This window comes from Rousettus aegyptiacus, unplaced genomic scaffold (genome assembly GCF_014176215.1).
Source record: "Rousettus aegyptiacus isolate mRouAeg1 unplaced genomic scaffold, mRouAeg1.p scaffold_m13_p_3, whole genome shotgun sequence".
Taxonomy (NCBI): domain Eukaryota; kingdom Metazoa; phylum Chordata; class Mammalia; order Chiroptera; family Pteropodidae; genus Rousettus; species Rousettus aegyptiacus.
Window position 1 is genome coordinate 101,517,533 of NW_023416306.1, and position 22,369 is coordinate 101,539,901.

Here is a 22,369-nt window from a genome sequence, read left to right on the forward strand (position 1 = left end):
CTGAGTATTGTAATCATTTAGAAATAGCAGTTAATGAAAAAAACTCTTAAAAGCATTGACTTTTGTACTCTTTTCTAACAAAAAAAATCGCTATTTACTTATTTCACAGTTAATCTCCATGCTAAATCTGAAAGTATGTTCTCAATAACAACTACAATAAAAGAATGGTGGGAAAATGACACGAGATGATAAAAGCAAGGAAAATGCTCATTTGAGGATATAATCTCTTTCACATATACAAGCTTTAAGTAGAAATGCTTCAGAAAACGCTTCACAAAAAGTTACCCAGAGAATTCCTATAGAACATAAACATATCAAAAGGTGGTAGAAAAAGTCTTCCTAGCTTCCAGTCTCAGTTGACAAGTCTTTGTAATATGAGATATATAGCTCTATAAAATTATATGTGAATAAATTTTGTAGGCAAGAGTTCCTCACCATCTTTAGCTAATTAACTTAGTTTTATTGGTGGAAATGTTTGGTTCATTGCTAAGGCAGAGATAATGCTCTATGTTCAGCGATACATTATTTTTCATCCCAAATGCACAACTAAATTACATTCCCAAACCCTCCCTGCGATTAGGTTGGGCCATGTGCCTTTTGGCCAGTGGAATAAGATTCTTTCAGAATCTTCAACGAGTTTTGTACCTTCCCTATCTGATGCAGAGTATCCAGCGGAGGACTCTAGAACTCTAGAAGATGACAGAGACACCCCTGGATCCGTAAATGACTGAATGGAACTAAATGGAACAAAGACTCACCCCAACTCTCTACCTGCCTGTAATGTGACATAAAGGAGTAAGAAATCTTGATAATATTAAACGACTGAGACTTGGGAAAGGCTGTTAAGAAGAGTATTTATTTATTTATTCCTCAAATATTACAAATAATAAAGAGTTATAGGAGACAAAAATAAAACTCAGTACTTGAGAAGAAGGCTAAGGTGGTATATTACTAAATCTAGATATTAGAGTCGGAATAGTTTTTAGAAATTATATGAGTTTGTGTTCTGTCTCCAATTGGTCCCTGTTAAAGTCTTACTTCCCTAATTGTATACAGAGTTTATGTCATCTTATTAGGATATTATTAATTCTCTTAATGATAAATGAGTAAAGCATTAGCTACCATTCATTTCTTACCATACTCTGGGCCTATATTGGGCTAAGCAATATATCTTTATATGAATTATCTTTTAATTTCAAAGTGACCACATGAGGGATTTTTGACAACATACTTATTTTACAGAGGAAGCCAATATCTATGAAAGTTAAGATGATCTCACAGTTAGTAAGTGATGAATCCAGAACTTAAGAGGTCTTGTTTGAACAATGGTAATTTACTTCAACTACTCCTACCACAAACAGAACCATATAGTTGTGTGATTTTTATAGGTCACAGGAAAGGCTGAAAGGAAGGGTTGACCTTAACAAATATATTATAATCCTTGATCTGCAACTCAAAGTGGAAACCTTACACCCTGTGATCCACCTATCAAAGGTAGATACACAGTAACCACTAATGTTTTGTCACAGAAATCAAATTAAATATATTAATGATTTAATATAATGAATTATATCTATTATATCATAGTCACTGAAGTCCTGGAATATAGTAATTACCTAAAGGTAACTACCATTATAAATATTTGAAATTCACTTTAGATAAGTATATATTCTAGAAGAAGAAATACTTTGAAAGCCAAATAATCAGAACATCGAAGGACATGGATTCAAAATGAAGATATTTTTATGGATAGAATGTTTAATAACATCAGGTTTAAGCAACCTGATATTCATTCATATTAGAAATAGCCTTGTCAAAGTTCAGTGGAATTCAGTCTACTCCCTCCCCTCTAAACCATACTTGGATAGGCTTTGCCTACATTCCATTTGATTTTCTTTTATATGCTTTCATGGCTAAAATTGTTTCTGTGGATATATCAATACCTTCAACCCTTCTGCACAGGAATTTATCTGTTCTTTTAAGATAACTTTGCACATATTTGTGCTGATCTATTTTGTGTCCATCTTGAAATTTGTCAACCAAAGGCTAAGCTTATCTTGTATCCTTTATTTTTAATTTCTTGCCAACACCTTTCTCACTATAAGAACAATGAAAAGAATCAAAAGAATTAATTCCAGGATAAGATAATGCTTACTGAAAATCCTGGCTATTTATGAGAAATGAGTGAGGATAAATAATAGCAGGTGTCCTCTTTCTCTTTCACTTACGGTAGAAGTAGTATATCCACAGGATTCAGTTAATCATCTTAACACACATCTTGATTGCTAGGATAAAGCTCTCCAAACTCCTCCTACAAGAGGCACCATGTTTCTCTTTATAACGGTACCAAACCCCATGCTAAGCTAGAACTGTTGCTCTGGAAGGAGGTGTGGCCCAGAATAAATCAAAGCTGGCATACAATGTCAGGAAAAGATGGTGCTATGCCAGTTATATTCCATCAATGAAAAAACAAGCTTGTTTAAGATTTATGCTGCCATAGTGCCATGCACTTCAAGAGCAAAGTCTAATGCCACAGTCCCAGTGTTTCTTTTTCCAACTAGGCAAATGCCAAGAGGAGCATTTTCCCACAAGCAAGTGTGTGGGAGATAGTAAATGCAATAATAAGGCTAATTAACCCATCAGGGTGCTTCAAGACTGGAATGATTCAGTCAGACAGAAACAAGCGATTTTTATTCCTTTATTATTATGTCTTCTTTATTTGTAGAGCCAGAGGGTGGGAAAAGGACCAAGAATCCAGACATGGGAAAGATCTGAATGAACTTAGGAACCTATCTAGTAGTTTAGAGTCTGGAGAATACTGTAGGGAGAAGTATTCAAAAAAAAACACTGAAGCAACTTTCTCTGGAGACATATCATGCACACTTATGGAGTTCCCAGACGCTTGTCTGCCTGGATCCAGCTACCATCCATTGAGTTGGAGAACTCATATTTGGAAACCTCTGATTGATAACAGCACACTGATGAATAGTTATATTTTGATGTGACGTGGACGATCATGCCATCATCAGCCTTCATTGTACTGACCAATGAGAAATCTCTGAAAATAACGTGGAAAGGACAAAAAAATATGTGATCAGTACAGAAAAAGTAAAACATCTTAATAAGAAAGAAACAAATATAAAAGTTAAGTTATAAAAATAGTTTTAAACTATATTAATACTGTATTTGTAATTTTTTAATTATTGTGGTATTATAGTATGTTGTTAAGTTTACCAAATTTTATTTTTATTAGAGCTTATTTAATAACATGAGAGAAATTTTGTTAAAGTAAGCATTGTCTATGATGTTGTAGAAATTTGGTAAGATCTGAATATTCGAGCAAAAAAGAACACAGATGAAAACCAGTTGTGTATAATTGAGTATATGCTAAGTTACCCTCCCCAAAAATGAGTAAAGATATTAAAAGAATTTAAAAGGAAAAATGCTGAGAGTGATTTTTAAAAAAATAATTGTAACAGATCCTAAAAATCTAATTAACTTAACTCTATTCAATTCTTACCAACACTAAAAGATAAGACATAGCACACCAAACTCACCAACTATCACATGGTTTCACTTGATTCTACTTAATAACAGTTTCCTATAGTCAATAACAAGCTGAACTATATTAATGAAGAGAAATCAGAAAAAAAAAAAACCCATAAAATTCTAAAAGAAAATATTCCAAAGGGAAAAAAACTAAAGAAACATCTAATAAAACACCCAAAATAAGAGATAACTACTTTCTGGCAGAATTAATGGGGGGGGGGGGAGGCTGAATGAAAGCTTCATTACATTTCCACTGCTACTGAAGAATAGTTTGAAGTATTTGTCTAAAAGTTTTTTGGGACAATTACTTTTGGTTTGTGGGGGTTTTTTTAAACACTATATCTTGATAGTATGTACACAATAAATAAATAATGAGCTGCTAAACTTTACCTACGACTTTTAATTTTAAAAAAGGATCTCAGACCGAATTGTAATATTGGAAGAAACTTCCATATTTTGAGAATATTGTGGATTTGACTTTCAAGTCCTAAAAAGTCATTATCATGAGGCTCTACTTTAATCTTGTAACCGCAGATTGTATATGGGTATCCTTTTCTAAAAATAGGAAATCAAAAAGGATAAACTACTAACCATATTTATAATCTTTTCTTTAAACTGATGGGAGACATGTTGCCTAAGTTCATTTTGAGTGGGTCGTTTGGTTTGTTCTACAACAATTAAATAGGACAATACACAAGATGAAGCCTCATTCAAGCTCTTATATTTTTCAATCAGAAAGAGAAAATGCTCAGATCCTGTGAATTACCTGTCCTGTTTCACCTGTATTGCTGCCACACATCTGTAGAAGCACAACATCAGCCAACTGTTAATCAAGGATCACTTCCCTTCAAAGTGACTGATGATCCACTGTTAAAACAGCTTATAAAAATAACTTCTCCTTCGAAAAGGTGCTTGAGGGTTTTCAGACACATCTCACCATTCCTGCTAGCTTAATGCATGTTTGAAAGTTAATTTCTCATTAATATTTAAAGAACAAATGGCTTCAGAACAAATTTTAAATGATCCATTACATTTTAGAAATAAAATATTATTGGCATTATTTTCATCTCAATTACAAGGAATAATAATGTCCAAGATTGGCTTTTAAAACTGTTAATGAGCCCTGGCAATGTGAAAAAGATATGGATTAGGTAGATGTAATGAGATATGATTAAAGGGTGTAAGCACTGAAGGGTGTTGGAGAAATTCTTTTCAGAAAGAGTATAATTAGTGTCTGATAAAAGTACTTAGTAGATAAGATTTTTGAAGAAGAAAGGTTAAGATAAACACATACTTTATGACAAACCTGCTTAATTTTTCCCCTTTGGTTCTCTTACATACTCAATATTATGTTGAAGTTTTATATATAAATAATGTTTGTCAAATACTTGATGCAATTCTACCAGACAATTAGAGTGTTTTAATTGCCAGACACAGAGAGCAGAAAATGTGTTGAAACATCTTATTCCATTTTCAGTGTACACTTCTTTGTTGATTTATGTAATGTAGCTAATAATATGAAACATACCCTAGTTTTAAACAAACAAATGAACTTCTAAAAAGCAAGCTTCCCATGAGTTGCTAAGCAACTCCAGACACATTTTATTAATTTAATAAATAACATTTAGATGAAAAATCCTTAAAGAAGATTTCTAACTCCATATTATAAAAAATAGAAAATCTAAGCAGGTATCCTTCTGATTTTCCTGTTTCTAAGACCTCAGGGCTAAGAAGAGACACTGCCATTTTGAGCTCCATTTAACTTACTAAACAAATAAAGCATTTCTTCAATTCAAATTGTTACTATAATAGAAGTTAGGTTCTAGGACTCACTGTGTAGCTCTCCAGAGTTAGAGCTCATGCTTCATTCCCACAATTGAAGGTTTTCATCCTGGGCACTATTGACATTTTGGACTGGAAAATTCATTGGGCAAGGGACTCTCCTGTGCCTTGTAAGATATTAAGCAATATCTATCCTTGGCCTCTACTTACTAGATGCCAGTAGTGCCCCCATAGTTGTTACAACTAAACATGTCTCTGGACATTGCCAAATGTGCCCCTTGTGCGCAGTCAGTATTCAAAATCTCACCCAATTCAGAACTACTGCAACGAAATAATGGGTAAGTATGAATAACAGGTAAATGACTAACTTTAAAGTCACCATCGGTCAACACCTAATATTCTCTAGGACCACCAGCAATGAAGAATAAAGGGGTAGTACTGATTTCAGTGATACTGTGGCTCTTGTTCTACCATTTCAGTGTAATTTCCATTATATAAAAACTGGAGAGAAAGGTCCTAATGATTACTCTGTCTGTAGACAATCTCTAGTAATATCCCGATCTGGTCTCTGGTCTTTAAGGTTTCCTACAAATTACCAAACTCCATCTCATCAAACAACTTTCTCATTCTCCATGAATGCCACCTTTACCCACCCCCGAACACAAACAGCTTGCATATTCCAATCTTATGTGACACATAAACGACAAATTCTTTTCCTTCGTGAAAGATTTCCTAATTAATCCTTCCTTTATTCCTTATCAGCATCATATTTCTATTAAAAAATGACATGACTGCCAATTAATGTGAGGCAATTATTTACTGAATGTTTTCAATATGCCAGACACTAAATATTCCTTAGTAGCTGTTTCTATCAATTTACATTTACATTATTTATGCCCAACTAGATTGTAAGTTCCCAGAGGATAAGAATGAATCTGCTGCCTCTTAATAATGATGCTAATAAATATACTTTAAATTTGATTAGCAATTATAACCTTTCAAATTACTTTCATGGTTATTACCTTATTGGTTACATTTTTCACTGTTTTATAGTCAATGAAAGTGGTATAGTAAATACTCTAGGGACTAGTCTACGGGTTACACAACTTGTAATCAGTAGAATATGCATTTAATATATGTCGACAGACTGAATTCAGTCTCACAACTTCACCACTATAAAATTTATCTGCTGGAAAGTTCTTATAGTATTTAAAAACTAATGTTGTTGTAAAGAATAAAAACAGCTCAGTGATGTAGAAGACACAACACAGAAGTGAATTAGGATTGGCAAGGGTTAAACCATCACATAGCTTGAAAGCAAAAGAGAAATATTAGTTTCTCCCTCACATTGACTACAAGAGATTATAAGGCCTTGGCCTCTTATCACAGAAAATAAAACTTGGAAAAGACAGCAAAATGGAAAGGAAAAACCACAGGAGAATTAATAAACCCCCAAATGCTAAAAAGCACAGCATTTTGCCTCATACATAGAAAGTTCAAGAAAACATTTTCAACAGCTCTTAAGAGATTTCCTCCTAGATTTTTGGTGTCCCTAAAAACCATCAGAATGCCTGTAAAAACTACTTATTTAGTAACCTCGCAATTGACTTCAACAAAACACCAGAAGTCAAAGGTCAGCTGATTTCTAAGGATATCCACTAACCCTAAGCACCATGAGCCCAAAGAAGCAACATCATTTATTCAGTAATTAATTCAATTTTTACTGCACACCTACTAAATGCTGACACTGGCCTATCCCTGGAGTTAAAAAAAAAAAAAAAAAAAAAAGGCCTACCTCTCAGTTGTTAATGTGAATTTGTGCAGGGAATTCAGAAAGGGGCAGGTGATCCAAAAAGACAAATTCATATATATATTTATCTTCAATGTTCCTTAACTCTCAACCTCTGACTCTATTTCACCCCACCCCCATCCCACCCTGCCTTCCAAGTTTGAGAAAGCAAGGAAATCAAAGAAAATTTAAAATAAAGAGAAATGAAGGGAACGGGTAAAGGTCTCATCACTCATCAGAATTATATAAAAAACAGCTCTCGACGATATCCCTGGGCCACGTGACTGGGCGGAAGCGCAGGAGCCCACAGCGGCCGGAAGTGCTAAGGGTAGGGAAGGTGCAGGCCCCACAGAGGACCGGAAGTGCAGGAATCTGGAGCACGCGGGAGAGATTGGCCCTGGGCAGGTTTTTACTCCAGAACAGAGGCTGCACTAGGCATCTCAGGGTTTTCTCTAATCGCAAAGCCCTATCATAATCACAACAGGTTTTCTTCAAAATAGGGATTTTTGAGCTTTTCCGAAGACATTCCTAAATGTGGCGGGTAAGCTTGACGTGAGTTCTTCAGGGAAGGGTCTGTGCTCCTCTCCCAGCATTTTCCGAGGCTCCCTAAACCCACACGCGGAGGGAAACGGATACTTTAAAGTCGAGGGGTGTTGACCTGCCCAGCGTTTGCCGAGCGGTGCCTGCTTCCTGAGGGGGTTAAGACTGAAGTGGGAAGCGGGACGGTATCCAGAGCGGATAGGATGTTAGAAAGCGGGCACTCTGGGGTACGGGGGCTCTGATGGGGACATTGATGTATCTACGGAAAGGGGTCGCAGTGGCGGGGGCCTTTGTTCTCGCCGCTCTTCTCCGAGACCCGGCGGATTCGCCCGGGCAGCTGGTGAATTTGGCAGAGGACGGGCTCTGGCCTCTGCGGGCGCCGGGGGCTCGGGCGGCGCTTTGTGAGCCGCTGAGGGGGCGAAGGGGAGGGGTGGAGCATCGCCGGGCTCTTTTGAAATTAAATTGCTAAGAATCAGGTTGTCTCCAGGATTTTTATCTGGAGTATAGAAAAGAAGATAGAAACTCGAAGTTTGTTCCAGTTTGTTTCCCCCCTGTTCCCGAATTCCGAAGCTCTCAGCCTTGCCTGCAAATGCAGGAGCCAGAGGAGAGGGAGCGCCTCTCTTTTCCTCTCTCTTAATCTCTCTCCTCCCTCCCTCTCCCCGTGGACAGAGTCACCCCCGCCCGCACCTTCATCCCACTCACTTCATTGGACTATCTCAGGAATCCAATACGTATTCAACAAAACACTAAACGACCATTGCGCTCCACTTCACTCGTTCAGAGCATTACGCGACTAACTTACAACAAGAATAGGAGGGCTAGAGAGTGTCTTGTTGGTCTTAATATAATTAAAATGCACCGGTCCTGTTCTTTCCTAAGGATGTGAGAGGGAAAGCGTTTGGACCTGGCGCTGAAGGTCAATAAGTCAACATGTTTATGAGACCACTTTTAAGCTCTGCTCATCCCAGTCGTGACTGGGAATTCGGGTGAGAGGAAATAGCTTTCGAGATTAATTTTCATAACATTAAACATAAGACTCCTCATTCTCTACTCTCTTTAAATGGAAACGCCTACGTTAATTTCCAAAAGTCTAGTGACCCAGAGGAGCCCTAACTCCCCTTCCCTGCACTGCTTGCTCCCTACCATCCTGGGAATGGGGGAGAAACCCTGGAATCAGTGGCGGCAGAATTGAGCACCCTAACAACTTCTGATTATAGAGAGGGGGGTGGAGAGATGGAGGAGAGAAATGGAAAGAAAAAAAAACATTTGTGTTCATTTACACATTTCCTGTGCAGAACAAAAAAGTCCCACGATCAGCAAAAGAAGTCTCTTCCTCCAAAATAGCAGCCAAAGAGGGAAAATTAGAATATGCATAAATTCCTTCATTTTCATTCGCTCGGAGGATGATTTCCGGCAGATTTGTGTTTAAACTGCTCGATTAATCCCAATTTCTGAAAAAGCATTTTACTTACCATCTTCCTAAAACTCACCTAAGGAATTTTGCTCTCCTCCCACTATTCTGTTTTGAAGCTTCTCTCTTCCCTATTCTCGAACTGCCCATGAGAATTTCTTTGATAAGACTGTAACCTTACTTTTCCTGTCCATTATTTTCTTTTCAAAACTGGACTGAAGCATTGGACTATAATACAAGCTGGCTGCTGGCTGTGAAGCTATATAACCGCAAATGAGAGCCTAGTGGAAAGGACACGTTTTTGAAATGTGTACTTAAAAGAGGGTAAACATGATGGGACCAATAGACTTTTGCAGTTCCTCTCATGGCATGGAATCCTTTCCTATTCTACACAAGCCATATCCTTTCACTGTTAGCAATAGGTAGGATGCTTGGAAATGTCTACCCTCCAAACCTTCCTCCTCCACATGTTTAAGAAGCATGATAGACAATCACACAACCCTATTCGAAAGAGTATTATTATTCATAAATATTCAGTATGTCAGTCCATTAAATCCCCACACAGCCCATTACTAAAATGTTTGCTTTGCCAATTGTGCAACAGATCTGGCAGTATCTGCCTTGAAAATTCTTTATTGGGAAAAAAAAAATGTTAGCATCGTTTAAAGCCATCCCCTTTCTGAAATATCATTGCTTGACTTGGGCTTACCTCTTCTGTCTTGATATTGTATATATTTCTTTTATCTAATAGTAAGATGTTAGTATTTTAAAAATAAAGTTACTATATCATGGTTTACTAAAAATGTATATAGATCTTAAGTCCACTCACCTCTAAGTTCCTTATTCTTCTTGTATATCCCAAGAGAAAGAAACCTAGATTCGCTTCATAATAAAATCTAAACAAAATGTAGTGGTTCTGGCTTTCCTTCAGTGTTTACAGAACACAAGTAAACCCCAATTATTGGTGGTCAGAAACTTAGAAATCTTAATATTTGCTTAATATATTTAGTTCTTAGTTTCTACAAAATAAACATACAAATTTGAACTATATGCAGTATTGTATATATGAGACTTCGGATATGCATAAGCATTTAAATATCTAGTTTATGTTATTTAAAGACAAGATATTTGAATAGAGAAGCCTATTAATTTTGTTAAATGGGTGCATAAACAGTGGACATGAATGTCTGCATGACTTTTCCTACTCTATGAAATAACTTGTAATTTTTTTACTTTCTGTCAAATATTTCCATTACAAACATATTAACTTTCTTTTGGTTAAGCATGTCTCCAATGACTCAGAGTTCTCAGTTATATACAATTAAAGCCAAAGTGTTTGAAAATAAATTCTTAAAAGGTATTTGAGGGAGGTGTATAACAGGATTGAGGGCCACTTTTATTGGCATTGTTTACTTCTTTTAATTATTAAAACAAATGATAGTTTTCTTTTAATCAGAGGAAAATTGAAATGCAGAAAGAAACAATCACAATAACTGAGAAAAGTGTCCTAAAAGTATTTGAATTACAAATGGATTTTATATGGAGTGCTCCAGTTTGAGTTCAGGTTGCAGAGCTGTACTTCCAGAAGAGTTGAACTTCTTAGTTATTAATTACTATTAGTGCAGGTAGAAAGCCTGAAGAACAGAGCAATATACAAAGTCACCTTTCTTCCGTTGTAGAATGAGCATCATCTCAGTGAATTTATCCCTACAGATGAAAGTTCCGCATTCTTTGCTAATCTGTAGTGAAATAATATTCTCACGAACTGGAATATTTCCATACTTTTTAAAGTAAAAAGACTAAATCAGTGAAAGGTGAAGAGGTGGATGCACGTACAACCAGCAGGGAAGTTGCGTCCTTCTTTCACTCCCTCCTTTTCTTCAACTTCTGTTTGGTTTGTTGTGGACTACGTGTGTATGTAAGTTTGAAGATAATATCTAAAGGAAAAAGTATTCTAGAGGACAAAGATGGGTATTGACAGTTATGCCTTTTTGTAATTTGTTTTTTAACAAAGCATACAGACCTTATTTTCTCATAAATTTTCAGGGCTCCATTAATTTACAGGAAAACAGAACAAAGCAAAAAATATTTAATGGTTGTCCTTCCTTGCTCCGAAACTTTCCTGCTATAGCTAAGGGCCTTCTCCATTTGGCCTTAGCCGCTGGGCTGCCAAGGAATTTCTATCCCAGCCTCTATTCCCCTCTTATAACCGACCTTCCTCTCCTAATCAGCTTTCTTTCCTCTCCACAGTTGAAGGCAGTTATCAAACAACCTGCTTTAACTCCAAGATCTGCCTGACAAAACATTGAGTTTAGTTCCTTCCCCACCTGATTTTTATTTTCTTCCATTTCTTTTTTCTTTGTGGGGCCACTGGGGGCTCAGGAGATAGGAAGAACATTCATTGGGCTGAGAGAAGAGTTAGATTCCTAGATACCGACTCACTGGCAGATTCTTTCCAGCTCTAGCCTCGGGAACTGGTGGCTATTCTCACACCTAAAATAATAACCTTAGCATGTTTACAATTGACAGAAGCACCTGTTTCTCCTCCTAAGGTGCCAAATTTAGCTTTACTATCTAGATCACCACCACTTACATCTTCAACCTGGTCTCCTCCCTCCACTTCTACTCCCCTTCACTCTATTGTCCCCTTTCCCTAAAGAAATTAAAAGAATTCATCCTAGGGGACCTAATTCCTAAATTTTGTGTCTTGCACTATGGGCTGAGTTTCTCAAGGCCACTGTTCTCATTGGATTTACAGGAACCTCATAACTGAGGTACTTTCCTCATCTCGAACTCCTTAGCTCCAAGAACATGATTCCCAAATATGACAGCTTGCCTATTCACCAACGGAGCTCCAGCCAGAGGCATCAGGTCCTTCCACTCAAGAATCCCCTCACATTTTTGTCTCTGCTCCCAGTCTCCTTCCCAGGTTGATTTACTTCTGAATGGTGTTCAAGGGGAACATGCCCATTGCAATGAAGAGGAGTGGGTACAAAAGTACTCATTAAAAAGTACCGGTAAAAAGACCTAGCATATTACACCAAGGGAGTCTTATTAGAACACTAGAGTTAGGGCCAGAAGGATCACCCACCTACCCAGTGAAACAAGAAATCCGAGGAATGCCTAATTGTAGCTGTGAAACACAAATTTCATCATTCCGAAGCCAGAGAAATTATTTTAAAATTGTTTCTGCTATTATTGTTTGCATTATTACTATTAACATTTTATTCTTGTCATTATTGCTGCAGAATTTATTTTATTTGTGTTGTTGTTGCATCTATTATACTATTCAACAGAAGTTTAGGAACATTAGTCAGATTAATTAGTTTATCAGTAATTTAAAGCTGAAAAGTAGTAATTAAGCCAAAAACTAAAAATGACCAGGGATGATTCATATGAATGTAGGATTTGGGAGGAAGGGAATCTAAATTTTGGGTATAAAATTTGGCAGCCGTGAAATAAACAGGACTTGGGGATCAGAAATATGATATTTGAAGTATTCTTAGTCACTCACCCTCTCCCCCTCCTCCATATTTAGCTAAGATCATTCTGTGATTTTCTTGATAGAGGAAAAAAATTAAATTTGTTTTTGTTGACAGAGAACAAAGACCCCATGCTTGTTTTTCATGTGATTTGCATTTGCACGTGGATTCCCTCTGCTTTGGATCATCCAAATGTCTAAGATCTTTCCCCTCCAAGTTTGCCTCCTTCATCTTTTTGCTCTTTTTACGCACCTCACTGAAGAGGGTGCATCATATAAGACAGGTATACAATTTCAGCCCTCTCCACAGACAAGTTCCATAGAATATAAATTCAATAATGCAATTCTCTCCACAACAAGCTCTCTGCTCTCTTTCAAATATAATTAATGTTTTGATAGTGTAGTTCTTTAACTACATATATATACACAAAAACAGACGCACCCTCTAGCTTTGCTGTTTATGCATCTAAAACAAATGGATGTGGTTCTTTCACTGACTCCTAAAATTCCTCAACTTAGCCCACAGAGAAGAAATCTGTTTAGGGAATAACTACACAGTCTGTTGTGTGCCCAAAAATATTTAAAACAATAAAAAATGCAAGCCCCTACTTTTTGATAGCCATTTTTTGTCAAATTTCCTAGAAAATAAAGGCTATTTTGAATTGATATTCTGACACAGACATTCACTAGAAAGCAGTTAAAATCAACAAAATCACTGTCCTAAACTATTGGTTGTTTTTTCCAAGTGTTGATGATGGAAACTGAATTTCAATACTTTCCATTTTAAAAGTCAGTTGGGGCTAAACTGACACAGATGTGTAAAAACCAGCAACCATAATAACAAAACTATGACTTCCATTAGAAATTGCTTACTCCATCAAATACTTCAGTTATATGTTTTAGGTGGATTAATTCATTTAATTGTAATCAATTGTATATTGACATTCTTATGTAAAATAGATGGTCAAAAAGACTGACAGATATGTAGACGACAATATGGCCAGTAGGAACTGAGTGATCAAATGCTGTTGAGCTTCCATATTCAAGTGTACCCTACTCTTAATATTTCTACAAGCTGATTACAATTATCAGAGGACAAATAACCTTTCAGACTGTAGGATGTGATATGTTTTTAGTCTTTGATAAAGAAAATACATAATCTATAATACTTAATTCAATCAAAATATAAACCTTAATCTTCCTATATTGTTTTTTTAGTTAAAGAAGCCAGATATTTGGAACTAACACACTGATTTTAAAGTATCTTGGTCAAATTGTTTGATTTGTGAATGTAGAAAGGTGCTAGCAGGGGAAATATTTTATATATCTCTACACAAATTTTTTAGAGGAGACATGTAAAAGGGATTTTTTAAAAAATCTATCGAGGTTTTATTTTTTGACTCTTCATGTGGTTTTTGATGTTTGGAGTTATAAAAGAAGATTAAAAATGAGCAAGGAAAGAGCACATGTCGCTGACTTTAAGTAGATCTTTTAACTGGATGGGAAAGAAGCAGAAATATTTCCCCAGTGCGGTTGTGCAAAAAAAAAAAAGGGGGGGGGTAAGAGACTGATTTGTGAAGAACTCACTTGTACTTTTTGTTATTGTTTTAGATGGCGGCTCATCAGGGTTCCTTCCCCATTACTTTCCTCCAAACGGTTTTCCTTGAAAGCATAAATGTGGAAACTACTTATCCATTCATTCCCTCAGAGGCTAACATCAACAGCAAATATTTTAGTTAAAGTCAGAGATTGTCTTAGTACAGAACCAAATTACCAATCCTAGTTGATTAAATACAGTTAACTTCACATTTGCCTCTATTGAGCTATAAAATACATATATAAAGGTAAGATTTTTACAATATTGATCAGCAGCGGTGTGTGAGCTATCAAAAAAAAATTTTTCAGACTTTTAATATTTGTTCTGATTTCTTCCTTGTTTTCCTTTTTCTTCCATTCGTTTTTGAGGCAATGACACGACTGCTTCTCTGGTTCTCAAATGAGGTTCTGTTTGGCTCAGATTAATGTTAAAGAAGATCACATATATGGTTAGAAAATATTGTTATTTTTCTTTAATGGGGAAAATTGGACTCCCGCGTGTTAGATCTGTGGTTTTCCGAAGGGCAATGGAAATGGTACTGACATCACTTTGCACTTTAACAATCGGATTTGGTCAGAGTACAAGTTGTTTGTTTAACCCGACAGCTCGGTGCACCCCGTCGCACGCTTTGCACACTCATTAAAACGATTATTCACGACCTGTCGAGTGTTTTCGGGTTCATTCACAGGAAAGGCTTGGTGCAAGCAAGAGCAATTCAAGTCAGCACTGTCCACTACCCTGATGCACATGAGGACGAGCTGGTGCGTGCGTAAAAAGATGGAGGGAGGGGTGGAGGAAGCGCGCCCTAGCTATAAATCCTGTTCGTCCGATGCTCTGGAATCTCAAACCCGAAAGAATGCCAAGTGCTTGGTCCTAAAAGGCCATGGTCCTGTGCTAACTTCAAGGGCTTGACTTAGGACACAAAATAAACTCAAAGCTCTCCTCCCTCCGGTTCATCCTTTCAACGCTCTGCAAAGCTTGAGGTCCCCGGGCTTGCGCACCTTCTGTCAGCAGCCACGGGACTGCGAGGCTCCACCTCTCACAGCGCAGATGCTGAGGTTAAGGAGTTTCAGGAAAACTCGCCAGGGTGAGGAGATTAATTCCTTTCCCATCTCCCAAGACCCTTTCGTCTTCAAGAAAGAATTCAGTTAATTTCCCTCCCAATATTCCTCTCAAATACTAGAGGTGTGGAGGAGCTCAAGAAATGGTAAATAGAACTATAAACTGTCTTTGGTAGATGTATTCCAAATTATTAGCAGGGAAATATTCATCACCCAAACTGTAAGAAAACTCTTACAAAATGAGGAGTAAATAGCCCTTGACAAATTAAGCTACTTTTATTTTTTCAATTTCCAAGTCACCTTTCAACATTTTGTAATGACAATAAGAGAAGCACAAATTCAAATGCTTGGCAATCTCCCACTATTGCCTTGTACTTATAAGACACACCCTGTGGTCTTTAGTTGTCATATTTATTCAAATGAGCCCTGATACATAACATTCGCATATGAGCTATTCAAGAGAAATGCCTATCCTTATAAGGTATGATGGTACATGTACACGAAATAATAGACTAGATGAGTGTATGTATTTAATATGTACCGAAGAACTGTGGAATATCCTGTTCAGCATAAGTACCCCTAGCATAACTTAAGAGTCGACAGATTTTAAAACAAGGTCATTTCTATATTTGAATCCTGCTGCTTCTTGATTTTTCATCTACAGCATTAGTAAACCCAGGGACCACCTTATTCTTATAAGGGTAACCTAGTCGTGCCAATGGAAAAAGACAACAAGGGCTTATTCATCAGTTTTATTCTGTCATATCTGATATCATAAAATTATGTTTTTCTATTTTATTGAAACACATCAATACGATATATGAAGAAAGAATGGAAATTTTCAAGTAGCATGAGGTTTTAATCAGAAACAATTTCCTAATTGCTAAAAAGCAAGTGCGAATAAGTAATTTTGAAAACTCTTTGGGTTGCCATAATTCACTACCTGATTTACTTAAAATTGATCTGTCAAGTGTGTTTCCTATAAAAGCGCTTTCATTAAAGCCAACCTGTGATAATAATCAAGAGGCAGATGCTGAAATATGTAAGTAAATAACTGAAAGCCTCTGCATAAATAAACAAATCAATGCAGTAATAGACAACACTATCGATGTAGGAATGATCGATTTTAGTCTTCTAACCTGCAATCAGAGCTCAAAATGCATAATTAAAAGTATATATTTCAACTCTACTAATACTACTACTACTACTGGAATAAATAATGAACAAGCTCTGCTGCCAGTTCTACCTGATTCTATTTCGTTCTATCTAAAGTACTTTGATGGGGTGGGAGGAGTACTCTACTTTTTCTAAGAAAGCTTTGCCAACTTTAAAGCTACATCACTAATTATAAAAATTATAAAAAGTATTAAATAATAAAATTATTACCTTATTCTTGATCTGAATTTTCAACCTTCATCATAGCCTCTAATTATTCATTCAGCACATTTTAATAGGAAAAACACACAATAGTGCTCATTATTTTTAAAGATTTTTTTCAACTACCATAATATCTTCAGGTTTAAAGATTCTTTGGGCCTTTTGTTAAAACAAATGAGAAAAGTGTCATTTCCTTACTATACCCTGGAAGCTCTCAAGCCTATGGCTGCATATGCAAGCAATCTGAAACAAGGGGCGGGGAGAGCATCTGCGCTATTCCAAAATTGTTTCATATAATGATTGCAAAACAAACAAGTGTCTGACTCAAAGAAATAAATATACTTTGGATTTCTAGATTCATATCTAAAGCAACATTTCAGATTTTGCTTAAAGTTAAATTTCCTTTTTGAGAATATTTATCCCTGGAGGACAGAATTAATTTAGATTAGCAAGCACCGGTATATGATGAGTTTGAGTATTTAGGTTTTGTAGAGTAATGAAAATATGGTGTTCATATTTTTTTCTTAATCAACAAAGATGCTTATTTACATTCATCTTTGAATTAGTGTGGTCCTCTGAAGCGCAGGCCTCTACAAGAATTTGTTTATGAAATTCAGCTTCTTTGAAAGTGATTTCTCTTACTTATCACCAGCACATAAATATTGATTTTGATTATTTTCACATTTTTATGTGACCAAGCATTCTCTTTAACACTTCTCCTTCCCATCTAGAGAAAAGAATTCAGGGGCAACCAGACCAAAATAGAAAATATCATCAGTTATTGTTTAGGGCTAATTTAACAGGTAATTTAACTTCCAACAACAATGATCAGGTCACTGTTTCAGAGCAGTGAGGAAATAAAAGACCTGAGACAACTCTTCCTAACCCCACTACAGTTTTTAGTCTTCCTGCTCAATCAATGGAATCAACAAAGCCAGGCCATACAGAAGTGGAGGAATATATGTTAGCACCTTAAATGCATTCTATTCAAAGAATAAGACAATAAAAGGGGAAGGGAAGTGGGAATAAAACTGAAGAAGACGGCCCCAATGCGGTAGTGCTACCTGGGTAGGAAAATTAAGCCTAAAACAAAAATGAATATCCAAACATGTCTGGCAACCGAACACTCTTTTCACTGAGACACAGAAGCGAATCTCCAAATCTTGCAAGTGAAATGTGCTTTCCTCCCGAGCAGCTCTTCAGAAAGAAGGGATACCAGGGCAAGAAGATCATATATGTCAGGTAACAGACCATGAAAAGAACATGGGGCATTTTATCTTCCCTTTTACCCCCACAAACATAATTTTGAGTATAAATGACTTCTCTGATTACAACAATTTCAAAATTGCTGCCTACCTCAAGTTTTGATAGAGGGCCAAATGAGGATGAGGTCGAAGCATCAAATTGGGTCTTATGGGGATGGGGGACCGTCGGAAGTGGATGAGCTCTATTCTGCATCGTCCTTTCCTTCCCGTTGTCTTTCCAAGATTGAAGACCACCACCTGAGAATCTACAGCCGCGGAAGGCTCTGCCCACCTAAACCCCTGCCTCTCTTTCCTCAACGCAGAGACACCCTTTGTGCTAAAAGAGCTCCTACATGAAGGCTAACTCTTCTAAACACTTCACCTTGGACCACAGGCTTGGGAAGAAAAGGAAAATGGGGTCGAAAGCGAAATGGAAGTGTAAAGGAGAAAAGATGTCTATTACAGAGAAAACAGTTTTATCAACTAATAGATAAGTGCTGAGATCTGAAACCGTACCAAAACTGTAAACGAAAGAAACAAAAGAAACAACTTTTAGGGAAAAGGGAAGTGGGGAGAGAATACAGAAGAATAAGAAGAAAAGAAAAAGGTGGGGAAGCGCGCCAGCCAAGGTTCTGAAGTCAGTTTTCGTGGCATCAGCCAGGGTGAGATACCGAACTCAAAGCTCTGCTTGTCCTGGGCAAGAGCGCCCTCACCTTGCTGCTCCCTGCGCAGCGCCGGCCTTCCCCTCCGCTCGAATCTCAGCCGCAACGTCCGGAGAGCGCCTCTCCACCCCGGCTGCAACGCCGCCAACACCGCCCAGACTCAGCAGCCGAAGTCACTTTCCTACATGATTCCAAAACTCAGGAAAACAACGCTGCTGGGTCCCTTCCTCCACGACATCAAGTCCTGCCTTCGGGCTCCTCTCTGACTTCACCCAGGAGTCCCTCAGGCGCCAGGAAGGCTAATATGAAACCACAGCGGGGGCCCCAAATTCGCTTCGGACCAAGCCAACCTGTGTCTGGTGCGCTCGCAGCCACTCTTGGGACAGCCAGGCTCTCGAGCTTACACCGTTGTCCCCTAAGTGTGCATTAAGAATCAATTATTTGCCTGAGATTCCCAAAGCCAGGAACAGGGATATTCCCAGCAGGGACGAAGTCAAACCCAGAACAGTGCTCATTTCCCTACTCCTTCGAACAAGCAGAAGAGAAGCCTTCCACCCCCGTCCCACACCGCATTCTACCTAAAGCAGTTCCGCTAAATCCCGCGGGGAGTGGGGTGTTGGGGGGCGGGGCTCTCCTGATTCAGGCCACAGAGCTGCAGGCGGAGGGCCAGCTCTGGGAAAGGTTGGTGATATTAGTGTGAAAACGGAGAGAAGGGGCGTCCTAGCCTCCACCCACCCACCTCTCACCCCCCAAAAAAGGAAAGGAAAAAGAACTTTAGAATGGGACAAGTCCTTGGCTCGGGAGCAAAGAGCTTTTTCTCAAAAAGGGAGAGCAAATACCTATGGGTTTGAATGTTAAGAAAGTCCAGTTAGGATATTCTTGCAGCTACGGTTAGACTCATAAATCATATTTCCACGAAAAAAAAATTACTTTGCACTTTGAGACCTATTTCAGTCTCTCACTGTTCCTTTTCTATATAAATTCATCTCGTTTCCCTTCATCACTCTTTCCAAGTCCCTCTTTGCCATGTGTACATCTCTTTACTTAGGGATCCACTGTGACTGTCTGCCAACCTGAAAAAAGCATGCATTCCTTCAGCTACTTCCGTTGATAGCACGCCCCACTAAGGAAATTTTTCAAAAAAAAAAAAAAAAAAAAAAAGGAAAAAAGGAGCACTTTAGCCCCGGACCTCAAAGTTGCGGTTTAAGCCTCAGTCAAAAGCAGTCAGACGTAGCCCTCCTCCCCTCCGAAAATCACTTTCACTTACCCATCTTGGGGTAAGAGCGCTTCCAGTCCTTGTCTTTTTCCTCAGCATCCTTCGGACAACCTCAGGCAGTCTTGTGTGGAGGGAAAAAACAGATAGAAATCGGAAGGGAGAAAACAGACTCAAAACGTAGCACACTACATATTCCCGGATCCACCTTGGCCTACATCCTCAGGATAAGGTCCCGGTGAACCGACTGCTACAGTAGGGTAAAGGTCGGTTTGGGGGCCGAAAACTAAGAGGCGGATTAGTTTAACTTCTGGTGGTTGGGGGAGCGGAGGCTCTGGAGAGGGGGTAGTGAAGGGGTGATGATTGAGATGAGAAAAAGAAAGCCTTAAAGGGGGGGGGGAGGGTGAAGCACGCAAAAGGAAATCGAGAATGAAGTACTGTGAAAGATAGCGCCTTTGAACTCTTACAGGTTGGTAGTTCTTAGAATGCAGACGTGTGTGCGCGCGAAAGGAGAATCTAGATGACCCCCATCCTTTCCATATCTCCAGGATCTGACTTCAAATAGAAAAAAAAAAAAGACAGGAGAATTTTAATTCAAGTCTCACCTACCCCGTTTGTTGGAATGGCTGAGCAGATTTTCATGTTGGAGAGTTCCATCTGTCTGGCAGAAGCTGGAGTGGTGTTGGGGGCAGGTTATCTGGTGAAGTAGGAATGTACAGGAACCCCGCCCTCTAGGCACAGTTACACAACCCCAGCAACCCGTCTCAGCCAGCTCTAATGATCTTCACCTTCACCCTTTGTTAGCCTATTTCTCCAACTGGCATTTAGTCCTAAACACAACCAGCCACTTTAGCTATTCATAAAATTAATTTCTCCAAAGCAAAATTACTTCAATACATTCAAATTCCTCAACAATGCTGTAGAAAATACTTTAAAATATATTTACAGTTCTAAATATACTTGATTTATCCACCTGCTTGGGTGAAATATCCACCAACTTAAATATATTATTAATCAATATACTACAAGACTCATTTTTTTGGTACCTCTCTATCCTTAATTTTATGCAAGTCATAGAAACCACATGAAATCTTCCACGATCATATTTGTATTAAATCTTTTTAGTTCTGGACTTTGTTCACTTGGTTTTCAATTCTGTAACAAGCTGAAGAAACATATTTGGAAGACTCCTTCCACTGCTGTATTTTAACTAAATCACTTTCTCAACGTTTTATATTAATAATTTGTATTAACTTTATACCAAATTCAAGTAAAGTACTTTAAACCTGGAATAAACCATAATTTGGGATTTCAAGTTTAAGTCATGATCACTTTCAGTTCCAAAATCTCAAAAAGAGCAACCTTCATCTCATTAAAAAGTTATAAGTATGAAAGAAGAAAAGCTTCAAAAAGTTTTGAAGTATTTTTCTAGCATAAGCTAATTTTAACTGGCAAAGATTAGTGACAACATATATCAACACAACATTACAACCAGTTTGTTGCAAAAAAAAAAAAAATCTATTAAATGCCATGCTAGACTGTCGTGTGTTTTTGAAGAAGATAATTTAAGGGATGATAGGACAGATTGAGATAAATAAAATGTTCATATTGGGCTGCTGGAGGCCTTCACAAAGTTCTTTCTCTGTTTATACCCCTTTGTACCTAATATGCCTATTAAACAAGCTATTTTTACTTCTAATTACATGCGTTATACATGTACCTTGGACGTGTATCCGAGAATTTCCATTCCAGTCCTTAGTTCCTATGAATTTAAAGAAGTAAATTTTACTCTTGACCTCAAAGTATGACGTTTGCCACTGAAATTCTATTTCTTGATCATGTAAATAAACCCTTATCACAAATAAAATATAGTTATTTAATATGGCCAGAAAAAAAAAACACTCAATGGGGAAAATTTTCTGCTGTATCTATGTTCCTTTATCTCAATATGAATTCAACTTTCTTTTCAACTTCTGATAGGCAAAAAACTATATTTCTTTTGTGCCAGTACATTCTCATTCCACAAATAAAATCTATGGTAAAAGCAAACAATACATGACCTTTTTCAGTCAAAACATGCATTTCTTTGAGCTGTTTGGGTTCACACATGTGTAGAGGGGCTCTCCTTTGCCTACCCTCAGCCACTTGGATTCTATCACTATTTTTAATACCAGCCATAAATTTTGCTTCTAAACCAATTTATTCGCGGCATTTTCTTTCACGCTTCATTCTGAAAAACTGTTAAATTTCATGAAACTTTGACCTTTGGTGAAACTGCTCTCATGTGAAGAAAATAAAATAATACTAACTGCTTAAAGGAAATAATTAAACTAGCTGTCTTAGTCTATTTTGGTCTATTCCCTATTTGTGTATATTTGGTTCCAGGTCTTTTAATTTTCCCTTACCTTTCTTTCTTAGCACGCTCGCTCTAGCGCTCGCGCTCTTGCGCTTGCGCTCGCTCTCTCTCTCTCTCTCTCTCTCTCTCTCTCTCTCTCTCTCTCTCTCTCTCCCCCCTCAGTTCAAAGATCCTTTTTCCTTTCCTCTCCTTCTTCTCTATCTCTCCATTCACAAGCCGTCCATACCCATGTTAAAATATTAACAATTTTCTATTTTTATTTCAAATCTATTTGAGTCACCTTGCTTCTCTCCTAGGCTTTTTTTTT

At 37.6% G+C, this 22,369-nt stretch overlaps 1 long non-coding RNA gene across 1 annotated transcript; it reads right to left on the minus strand.

The window, feature by feature from the left end:
* Positions 1-374: 374 nt before the first annotated feature.
* On the minus strand, positions 375-22,083 carry LOC107513524. Its single transcript, XR_001597567.2, has 3 exons — positions 20,316-22,083; positions 19,761-19,830; positions 375-3,058 (listed from the first exon to the last, which is right to left on the minus strand). It is a non-coding gene; the product is annotated as an uncharacterized LOC107513524 (long non-coding RNA).
* Between the last annotated feature and the right edge of the window lie 286 nt (positions 22,084-22,369).